Here is an 11621-nt window from a genome sequence, read left to right on the forward strand (position 1 = left end):
TACTTTGAGATGTGCAGATCAAACGAAAATTTTCTTATAGTACGAAATAACCTTGAAAATGCCATATCCAGAATCCTAGAACTGCATTCCAAAAGTTTGATTTGTCTCAGGTATTTCCACAGTAATCAGCTAGAAACTTTTTTTGTAATACAGGGACAAGTCCGTAAAAAAAAATTGGAGGCGAAAGCTTTGCTTTGCCTCAATCTAAACCATCCCATAAGAGGTATCTCTGCCTACCACATTATATTTCTTCTTGGGAGGTACATCAGCACTACAGTGATGATAACAATCCAAAAGCCCATAAACGATGCTCAGCACTGATTGAGATGACAACATTAATATCTGAAGAACCAAACATAAAAGGGACAGATGTATCATCACGAACACAGTAAAATCACGAGCCCATGGAATGGATGGTAGCCCGATGGCCCTAAAATAATGCTATATAACAAATGGAAGAACGATCAACATGGCCCTAGGAATAACAAAACCGTCTAATAAATAGATTCAGTGTACAAAACTAACTAATGGTTCTGGGAAATGTCTCACGTAATTAAAACTATCCCTATGAGTATAGAAAAAATCATTTGGAGATAATTGAATGCCATTTGGCGACCAGCAGCAGGAAAATTTCTGAAAGCACTATTTCAAAACAGATCTACTACACTGGCATGCCCAACTGCACTGCCCTCACACATATTTGAACTTGGTCTTCAAGCAACTTAACTTGAGGGTGCCCAAAGACTTCCATCAATTTCATATGTTCAACAATCTCTCAAGTAACTGAACAATTCTTATACATGGCCTGGAAGCAACATATAGTATCCTAAGAATAGTACTGAAGCCTTTAGCTTCACCTCTCTTCTCAACAATCCTAAATTTTGCTACTAATTATTGGTAAAAAGGTCTAAATTTTGAACCAAACAATACCTGTACCCACCATACACTAAAATACGAAGACGTGTTCCAGAAAACTCATTCCTCTCTACCCTCATACAGTTGTCGTCATCCACTTGAATAGACCTGAAAAAACAGAATATTTTTATTTCTGAGGAGCATACCAACAAACAGGTAGAGACCACCGACAAACAAGAACATATCACACTTGAAGATAGACTGAGGCTTTACTATCTTAAACTGAAAAAAACACAAGGGAAGTTTGGATGTACCAGATTTATGAGAATCACATGAACACACTAGCTACAGGTATGAATCGAAAGTAAACAGAGAAACAAGACAGAGAGGCCAAGTTCTGTAACTACAATTGCAATGCAACCTAAATCATGTCTTGTACCAAACTGTGCGAGATACAGTTGGATAAGATGAAACAAAAGAGATAAAGATTACAAGTTATCCACGCACAATCTCATGAATATGAATTACGTAGCATCAAAACTTAAATACCTTTAAAAGCAGGCTAGCACATAATGTGAACATGCTGACGGAGTACCTAACATTAATTCATGGAAATAGTGAATTGGAGCACAACCAGGATGACAACAGAAAGTATTGCTACAGCAGAAAAATTGATCGATTAAAATAAATGCACGTCTCTATTCTAGTGGTACAGTAAATACAGGGTAGAAGATATTAACCATATTTGAATGGATGGCTCTGCAAGATAGGAAAATAGGTCAAATGTGAACGAAATCAAAGTCTTACAGTATATAGAATTTCAAACAAAAATAATGGTGCTGATTTTCTTTACGTATCCATGGCTACGGAAAAAAAATTGATGGAGCACAGTTAGAATCGCATTTACTCATCAAAAATAGCACATTCCCATCTGGTGTATGCTACAAAAAACAAACAAGCAATAACCTGAAGGAAAAATCGCATTTCCCTGTTATACATGATTACTCTTGCATTGAGAGCAGGTTAAACCAAAATATTAGTGAAGATTGACAGGCTGGATGAGAATCAGTGTCCACCTCTTGGCAATAGAAATAAATCAAACTTAGCTTCCGTGAATATTGACAGGCTGGGAGAAGGTCAGTGTCCGCCAACATAAGGTGTCCAACCAACCACATATAAAAATCTAGCAGTTCGGAGTTAGCCCACATTCGCCAGCCGATGTAAGAAATTTGAGAGTTACGAGATGTGGGGCCAACATAAAATAGGAGCATGTACAAATAATACATTTCCAAACTTGCATCCAATATAGATTGCATTGCTTCTTTACATAGACATAAAATAGGAGCACGCCCAGCTATATCGTTCTGTTCATTTCACCATGTATCAACAGATCAAAACTAGAAATAAATAGGTGCTTAGCCATCCAGCGTTAGCCTAAGCTCAGTGTGAAAATATGAGAACCAACCCTGAGAAAGTTTACTGTACTGCAGGTGTATGCAGTGCTTTCAAAGAGGTGACAAAGACCAACAAATGTACCATGAACTGGAAGAATAAAAGCTGATCCTGCATCTTGCACTTTTCGCTAGTTGATACCATGTCTCACTATTATTCAGGCCTGCGCCTACAATGTCTCACTATTGTTCAATTCTACGCCTAGAGAAATTCAGAAGCCTTCGACATATAGACAGCCACAGGTCAAGTGAAAATCCGTACTTTTACCAGGACGATTCAAGTTTTAGAAAAGGCACATTTGTGTTCTTTAGTAAGATTAGCTAATCGATAGGTGTAAATCTCGATATGTTCAGAATATGATTGCCCCAGATGGCAGTGGCTCAACTAACTCAAAAACTAACTAGACATTACACTCCCTATCAACAAGCCGGTGACATTGTGCATTAAGATTACAGTTACTTGGGCACGAATGTTTTGTGCTTCTTTTTGGGGCATGATTTTTCGCTGCGAGGCTTGTTTTTTCACATTTACTTGTACTTTACCCTTTCCTAGTTCTTTATGTTCCTTCTGCAATAGAGCATATTTACAATGATGGGATGACCATTGTCATACAGTAGCAGCATCCCAACTCCATTCTAAGTAAATGGCTGAACATGGTATTTCTCAATACTATGTGACAGTCTAGTTATTTCAAAACGGTGGAGCTCCAATGAAGAAAAAAAGGGACAGTTTATCTATAACAGAGTAGAAACAGGGCCATCGCCTTTGGCTGGATCTAAGAAGATACTGTACTGTTGTTCCTTCTCCGCAGCCTTCTTCTCCTCCTACAGCATGACATCAACCTCCTCCTTGAATTGATCCCACCTCCGAGCGCCAGTCTCCACCATCAACCTACATCAGTACATCACCTCTTCATTATGCAAGATCCTCTCTTCTGTTTCTTTTCCTTTCTTTCTCTTCTTCTTCCTCGCTCCCAAAAACCAAGAACCCTAACCCTATAAATTAAGAAATTTGTGGAGGAGGAGGAAGAGGAGGGAGATCTTACCGGCGAGAAGAAAGCCGACGATGGAGGGCGACGCCGGAGAAGGCCATTGTCGCCGCCCAGCTCGCGGCGGATCGTTGCACTGCCTATGTCGCCTCGGTTCGCTACCGATCAGAGGCGCAAAGTGGACTACTTCACGCGCGAGAGATGGGAGTAGGCCTCGCCTCCGGTTGGTCCCTCCGGTGCCGCCGCTGTCGTCGCCTCCCCATTGCCAGAGAGGGGAGGGTCGGGATAGAGGAACACCTGCCCGAGCCCGTGAAAACCGCTCGCACCTGTTCATGTACGGGGTGAGTGGGCTAGCTCCTAGCGACCAGCCAAAGCCCAACCGTTTCCATCGACATAATTTTACAGTGGGCAAACATAATTTTACAGCCGGACCATCTCTCTCGGTCGATCGACTCGGGTGAGGAATTACTTATTCCTCACCCAGGGTTATTAATAGACTTTCTATATATATATATATATATATATATATATATATATATATATATAGAAAGTCTATTAATAACGTGTACAATATGTAGTGTCGTAAAATACCCAAACAAAAAAGAATTAAATGGAAAACACAAATTTAATGGAAAAATAAAAAATAAAACCAACCCCCCAAACATTTAGTACCGGTTAGTGTTACCAACCGGCACTAATGGTCTACCAGCACCCGGGCCTGGCTCGTGCCACGTGGTGGCACTTTAGCGCCGGTTCGTGCCGAACCGGTAGTAGGGGGGGGGGGCTTTAGTCTACACTCTTTACGAACCGGCGCTAAAGCCCGGTTCTGCACTAGTGAATGTTTACTTATTACGAACACTACATACGAAATTTGCTTTAGATATATGGTCTAATGACATACAAATTTCTTACCGTCCGGATAGAAACTACAACTGTTTACTGTATAATAATTCAAAATAAGAAACACAAATAGTTATCAATTTTCCTTATTTCAGACACTACGTACAAAAAGTACAAAAATAGATAGAGATTTTATATACAATTCAACTTACAAACAACACATGGAATTCAAAAATAGTAATTGCATCCACTCGATTACATATAACATGTAGCAATGGAGAAAAAATTGTCGATGTAACATGCCAAGTTGGGCATGCATGTGTTACTTCTGCAAATAGAAAAGTATGATGAAGTGTATGAGATGTATCAACATGAATGGTTTTGGTAGTACAAAAGTAGTTCAACACGAATACTAGAGATGAACTGAAGCATATATAAACTGATCACCATCGGTGGATCGAGTTCATGATTTGCCAATGTGCCATGTCTACAAGGTAGAATATCATGAAAAGAATGTAACATTGTGTCATGCCAGCAAAAATAAGAGTTCAAAGCACAAATCATGTCATGTATGTGATAATATACTTAGTGTTCCAAATAATACAACTTGGTGCAGACACCATGCATAGACATGATCATAAGATATACACATTGTGTCGAGAGTTATGGAGCTGGAATAGTTTAGAAATTTTTGATGAGTGTACCCTGATGAAAACATTGTTAGATGTGCGGGCCATAACACATATTTCAGATGTACAAACATTCATATGGAAAATAATGGCCAGAGTTATGTACCATAAATGCTCAAAATCTAAGATGACATATATAAAAAGATGTAGGTAAAGCTAGCAAATACGCAGGTTACTAACAGAAGAAATAAATAGATTAGAACTATCTCCATCGATAGATAGATGACTTTGTCCTATAACACGTCTTACCAAAGTGCTGACATTTATATATCTGTACATAAATAATATTTTTTTCATCACCAACCACTTAGTATTAATAATACAATCATTAGTTGATCTGCATAAGTGCATGTTTATACAATAATAATGACCAAAGCTATGCACAAAATACCATATCGAAATCTAAAATGACAACTGTGACAATACTATATAAATCTAGCCTCGCAAATGCGCGCGTCACCCTACTGGTTTACAGTAAATCATAAGATGCCTTCATGCGGTTCTTGCAGATAGCGGTAAAAAACACTGCTACTCTCGATCTCACAATCTCCATTGGAGCATGTCTAGACGCAACGGCAAGCACTACGATCTCACAAAATCGAACAAAAGGACAGGATTCCCCGACTCGGATTCAGTGGCTGATGGATGATCTCTTCTACTCCCTCCGTTCCTAAATATAAGTCTTTTTAGACATTTCAAATGGACAACAACATACGAATGTATGTAAACATATTTTAAAGTGTAGATTCACTCATTTTGCTCCGTATGTAGTCTCTTATTGAAATCTCTAAAAAGACTTATATTTAGTAATTGAACTCCGATGAGGAAGGAGTATCTAGTAGTGCATGTGGCCGTTGCTCCGGTCCAGTCACGTCTTGTCCCAACTCATTCCGGATTACCCGGCGATGATGATGATGATCCACCTGCTGCCGCCTTGGGCGTCTCCGTGGTATTCCCTTCTGCACCGAACGGAAAATCAACAGGAAACTCAGCTCATACGCGGGCTCGCCTGGGCCGAAACAGACGACGGGCCAGGCATCAACCGTGCTTACGCGTGGGCGGCCAACCGTGTGAAATGCAACGGGAGCGTACGTACCGTGGTCGACGACGACGAGGCCCTTCCGGTGCCGCTCCATGACGGCGAGGATGTACTTGAAGGACTCCGTGTCGCAGGGGATGGTGAGCGCGCCGCCCACGTAAACGAACTCGAACTCCTCCTCGGCCTTCTCCAGCAGCCGCCGGAACACAGGGTTGCCCAGGTACGACGTCGGCACCACGAACCGCCGCCGCTCCGCGCCCACGTACACCGCGCAGCACCCGCGCGGCACGCCCGCGGGGGCGCCCGGGGTCATCGGCCCGCCGTCGCTGTGCTCCTCCTCCTTCTCCGGCGCCGGCACCACCAGCGGCAACTTGCTGGCGCTGGCAGCATCCTCGTTCTGTTGATAAGCATTGGCGTTGGGCTCGCCCGCCGTCCCGTGAGCATTACTCCCCCCTTCCATCAATCGGCGGCTAGACGGCTCGCACGGTCGCCACGATTACGGCCGGGACGACCTAAACGAGCTAACATGGATCTGGTTCAATGATCGTAACTCGTATGGAATTATTAACTCGCCTTGAACTGGGCACGTGCAAGAGGCTTTCGTTGCCCCCTATACACAAATCGTTGATCCTAATAGCTTGAGGAATAGATGAATGCTCATCAACTGGCAAGGGTGTACCGACCAGAGGACAGAGGAGGGGCAATGGAGTTCATGTACGGGTACGGCCACCATATTCACGTCATGCACGGTCTTCACTCGAGGAATAATGGTCGCGCGAGTTCTGAGGCGGATTCCTCTCCGTGCTGTGAGGAGACGCTAACCACAGGAGGAGGGGCGCATTGCATTCAACCAAAAAAAAAAAAAAAAGGGACGCATTGCATTTCTAACCGATCCCCTGCAGGCTAGGATTGTTTAGAGGAATAAAAACTCGGGTTTACTTCTCTCATTGTCATCTAGCCGATCCTCACTAATCTATAGTGTAGAATAATTTATTCTCAGCCGCGCATACCATTGCTATATTTGCTCGGCCGCTGCCTCTTGGAGAAAAAAAAATCTCCTCCCTTCAGCTGCTTCACCCACCCCACGCCTGCGCCGGATCTACGCCGGCGCCATCTTTCCCATCCCCAGCAGGCCACCACCCGCCACCGCGGACGCTCCGTAGGATCCGCCGCGGTCCTTGACCACTTTCTCGGCCCGTCCCAGGCGCAGAATCGGTAGATCCGTGGCAGCCGCCGGATTTGACACATCCGGCCGCCGGCGACTGCGGCTTTCTCATGGATTGGCCGGGTACCGGACCACACAGCCCCGGCAACGCCTCCGCGCCACATGCAGGTACTCCACTTGTAGCCGCTCGGATCTCACTCATCGGCGGTTCGCCGGCAAAGACTCGCCCAGCTGTCGCTCGGGCTCGGCACTGGCCCAGCAGCTCATCAGCTCCACGTTGCGAGTTATAAATTGCGATGACTGCCCGTTGCAGGTGATGCGCCGAGTTTCCACCACGCCGGAACACCCTGAATGGATGTTCTTCAAGTGCAAAAAAGATGGGGCATGTGCTTTACTTTATTCGGGTTTTCACCGGATTCGGCACAATTTGTAGCTCATTGTTTGCTCCAATTTGTGTGTACAATGGATGCAAATTTTGGTATTGGGAAGAAGATTACAACGATCTATTGATAACACAAAATTTGATATATTTTCATGCACTCTTTGCTAGAACAGAGATTAGAGATTAGACTAGATGCGAAGCAACATCGAATTTGTCGGAATCGAAGAAAAAAGAAGTGTGCAACCTCGAAAGCCAGTAGAGAAAATCAACAATGAAAACATAGAGAAAATATTAATGCAACTAGTGGGAGCAATTATGAAAGTTGGATATCTTTTAAAGTGTCGAATTGTGGTTCTTTTTTTCTGTGGTTTCGTTCTCGTAGCTATAAATTGGTGAATTATGTACTTCAATGTATCAGAATGTCGTTCAATGATATAAAGAAGCACCAAAATTTGTTTTGGTGGCCAAAAATGAAATGCAAATGGAAAAAAAAATTACGGGATCAGCTAGGTCCGACCAAAATTTAGTGGAGTAAAAATACTTCACTAAAGGTTTATTCTGCCGGATCTTCCTTTATTTTTAGGGATTGGTTAGAGTTGCTATAAGGGAGAGGGCTCTGGCCGCCAAAGAACAACAGGGTACCTCCAGCCAAACTGTTGACCAGTAAACCATACCCATGAAAATAATACTTTGGTTTGGTTACCCTAACAAGGTACTTCTTTTGTAAAGAAATATAAGAGCGTTTGTGCAAAAGAAGTACTGTATATACATATAACTAATAAAGTAACCGAGAAAATGGCCATCCATCAGGTGAAGAGGCCGGGGGAATAACTTTGGACGGTTCACCGTGATGTCATCGCTGAGCCCACTAATTTTCCTATCTCACGGGTGTAAGAACACACTTCGTTTCGCCCTTCTTATATAACTATATGATGTTTCGCGCGTTGCAGCGAAAACCTTGCTAAACAAGATGTATTAGTTTGCTACAAAAATATCTAAAATTAATGGAAGCAATGTAGGCTTGAAATAAAATAAAATACAAAGGGTATAAAAAGAGGAAAAGAATTGCCGTTGAAATAATGACATTTCTAACAAAAAATGTGAAGGGTGAACTGCATAGGTATCATGTCGCCCAACACATATATTGTCACTACAAAATCTAATACAAAAAGTAACTTATGACTAACCTGCAAGAATTGATGATGTGGCGCGCTGCATGTACAGAGTAATGCAAAACAATGTAATCTATGATTTGCATGCATGAGTTGCTTATGTGGCAATTACATGTCTAGGAAAAATAGATAATGTAGCGTAGCTATTTCGAAAGGACTGCAATATTCAGGGAACGGTACCTGAGAGCGTTTTTTCTAGCGAACGCCAAACTTGCCATGCGAAATCAACCAAAAACTTGACAATTTTTGTAAGAATTGCCATGTTCGGAGGCGAAAACTGCCATGTAGCGTGTTTAAAAAAATTGCTATGTTTTGCAGAAAATTGCTGTTTGTTTGGTCGTGATCAGACGACTTGGGGGCGTTCCCTCCATCACAGGGGATGTTCCCTAGTTATTTTTCCTCTTTAGGAATAAAAGATTGTCCTTAGCCTGATATAGTTGAAGGGGTAAATAGCAATCAGACACTATTTTTATAAATATAATTTCTACTGTTAATTCCAAACTTAATTTCAATTAATGCAATTAATAACACTTTCAATATTAATCACAATAAACACAATCAATGTTGTTTCTAAATGATGGTTATGTGATGGATAAATCATTGGAGCAACGTGGGATGCTAGATATAGGCGGTTGAATGGCTAGGATCATTCAGGTTCACTAAACTGCTGCTTTTATAAGTAGTACTTCCTCTGTTCCAAAATAAGTGTCGTGGTTTTACTTATTGTGAAACGGATGAGTAGCAGATAGATATATGGTAGTATAGATTAATCTTGAGGTGTGTAAGAAGTGAAACTAGCTCACTTGGTTAGAGGAGCGGATGTACAACCCAAGCACATAGGGATGCGGATTTGGGGCTTTTATTATTTCAAAATCAAAATCAATTTGAAGTCCTCTAGCGCAAAGGAAAGTAAATTTTGAGGTGCTTGTTGATGTCTTCATCCCCCTTTGGAGAATATGTAGAGTGTTTAGGTTTTTGATGAGCTCGAGAGTGCGTTAACGACCGACGGCTACTATACAGTAGCTTTGGCCTGCAATTTTCAATTCATGGCAAGAACTCTTAAGCCTGCTCTAAATGCAGCGTGGAAGATTTAGGCCAAGCCCAAAGTTGGATTTTATCATCAGCTAAAATCCAGATGATGTCTTCACAATGCTATCCACTCTCTTTGCGAGCTAGTTCCCGAGTCAGCCGCTCACATACTCCTTGCTTGCACACATGTTTCGGTGATGTTCATGGCCACTGATGACCGAACTGCTAGCAGTGGTGTTCAATCCAATTTGGTTAGATTCTGGTGGAGTAAAACCTGGAATTGTTCTGTTATTTCAAAAAAACAGGAGACTCCTCCTTGCTATTTCGCTTTGAACTTGCGGAAAGGGAGGAACTAAAGAACCTTTAAAAAAAATAACATTCCCGGATTACATGGCGGGTATGATTAGAGGCGAGCTAAATTTATTTTTGGAAGGCTAACTTAAGAGTCTGAGTCGTATCTTATCTATTGCGTTGCTTTCTTGAGCTATTATTTTTGGCTGGTTCAATGGAAATGTAAAACTTTTCTACCTTCTTAATAGAAAGCCGGAGCTCCTACTACCTTTGCACCTTTTTTTTTGTCGATGAGTGTTTCCTAGAGTAGGACGAATCGTGTGGTCTTGGCCTTAGGAGGGCTTAGTGGTTGGAGGCACGACATATGCGAGGCAGGGTACCAAATGTGCAGCCAGCACAGGGCCCACAATTTTAGAGGCCCCAAATTTTTATATAGGCCTAGTAGTATTCCAGGCGCTGGAGTTGGGCCTGAGTCGATCAGGAGCTGGAGCTAGGCCTCAATGCCATCAAGCGCACGAGCGCTGGTGCTTGATCGATCTTTCGAGATAATATGGAAACACTACCGTCGATCAATAATAATAATGGGATCGCTACAGAAGTCCATCGGGATTGTTTTGTCTCTCGATCTGGAGACTGGACGCGTTGGCTTCGCTACAGGAAACATGATCGTCTCATCGCCTTCGCCTCATCAGATCGATCGTATCCAGGCCGCTGCCGTTGTTGCCTTCCTAGCTTCCTCTTCCAAATTTCAAACTAGTCGCCTCGTCGGATCGATTCGTGACCAACTCCAACCTCCAGGTGCTTAGCGACTCCTCCTTTTTGATTAATTTCGGTTCCTACTCCTAATTCCTAATTTCCTAATTAACTTTTGGCAAGGACCGTTACTTCGTTAGAGATCGGTTCTTACCTCCTTCGTTATCACAGTGTAGCAGTTCAATCGGACAGGGCCCAAAACTAGGTGAGTTAGGTAGTTCGTCTAATTGCCAAACATTAAAGCATGATCTCCAATAGATATAATTTTTTTAAGTCCAATTGTTATGTAAGACATTATATTATATATATTATAAAAAATTCTGCAAGATATATATACATTATAATTGCTTGTTACTTCATTTTTTAGTTAGAAAGGGCCCCATTTTCTAGTTTCGCACAGGGCCCCCGATTTTGTCGGCCCGGCCCTGATGCGAGGTTGCATCTAGTGGTGGTTTAACATTGAGGTGATACCAACCGAGAAATTATGTTTAATTATGTGCTGTTACTTAGTATTTCTCTAGGTTAACCACGAGATAAGTTAAGGAATCAAACTAACTAAAATATCGCCTAAGAACATGTTTGAAAAAAATTACCATTGGCTTTGGAAAACATGGGGACATAATTTTATTCAGTTGACGGTTGTAGATCAACAGAGGGGTGCGACTACATGGTATTTATGTAAATTTTATCTGAATGGGAATCAAAAAGTGGGGCAAGCATACAACAAAGAACAAAGACGCCTTATGATCCTAGGCATTCAGTCCTGAATGTCTCCCATTCCCATTTTCTCAAGCTAGCCTCGATCTCCTGTCGCGTTGTCTTGTTAGGAGTAGGTGCTGGCAAGAAAGTGATGAACCTCTGGGACAATTGAGAAAACATACATGCTCAATCGTGCCTCCTTGGTAGTATATATAGACGAATTGTTAATAATGTATCTTGTGGTCCTTAGGATTAGACTTCATGCAT

The 11621-nt window shown here is 42.2% G+C and overlaps 1 long non-coding RNA gene across 1 annotated transcript; it reads right to left on the reverse strand.

Annotated features, from left to right (window-relative positions):
* Positions 1-727: 727 nt before the first annotated feature.
* LOC120967880 (uncharacterized) lies at positions 728-3638 on the reverse strand. Its single transcript, XR_005761709.3, has 3 exons — positions 3353-3638; positions 1405-3198; positions 728-1023 (listed from the first exon to the last, which is right to left on the reverse strand). It is a non-coding gene; the product is annotated as an uncharacterized lncRNA (long non-coding RNA).
* Between the last annotated feature and the right edge of the window lie 7983 nt (positions 3639-11621).

This window comes from Aegilops tauschii, chromosome 7 (genome assembly GCF_002575655.3).
Source record: "Aegilops tauschii subsp. strangulata cultivar AL8/78 chromosome 7, Aet v6.0, whole genome shotgun sequence".
Lineage (NCBI taxonomy): Eukaryota > Viridiplantae > Streptophyta > Magnoliopsida > Poales > Poaceae > Aegilops > Aegilops tauschii.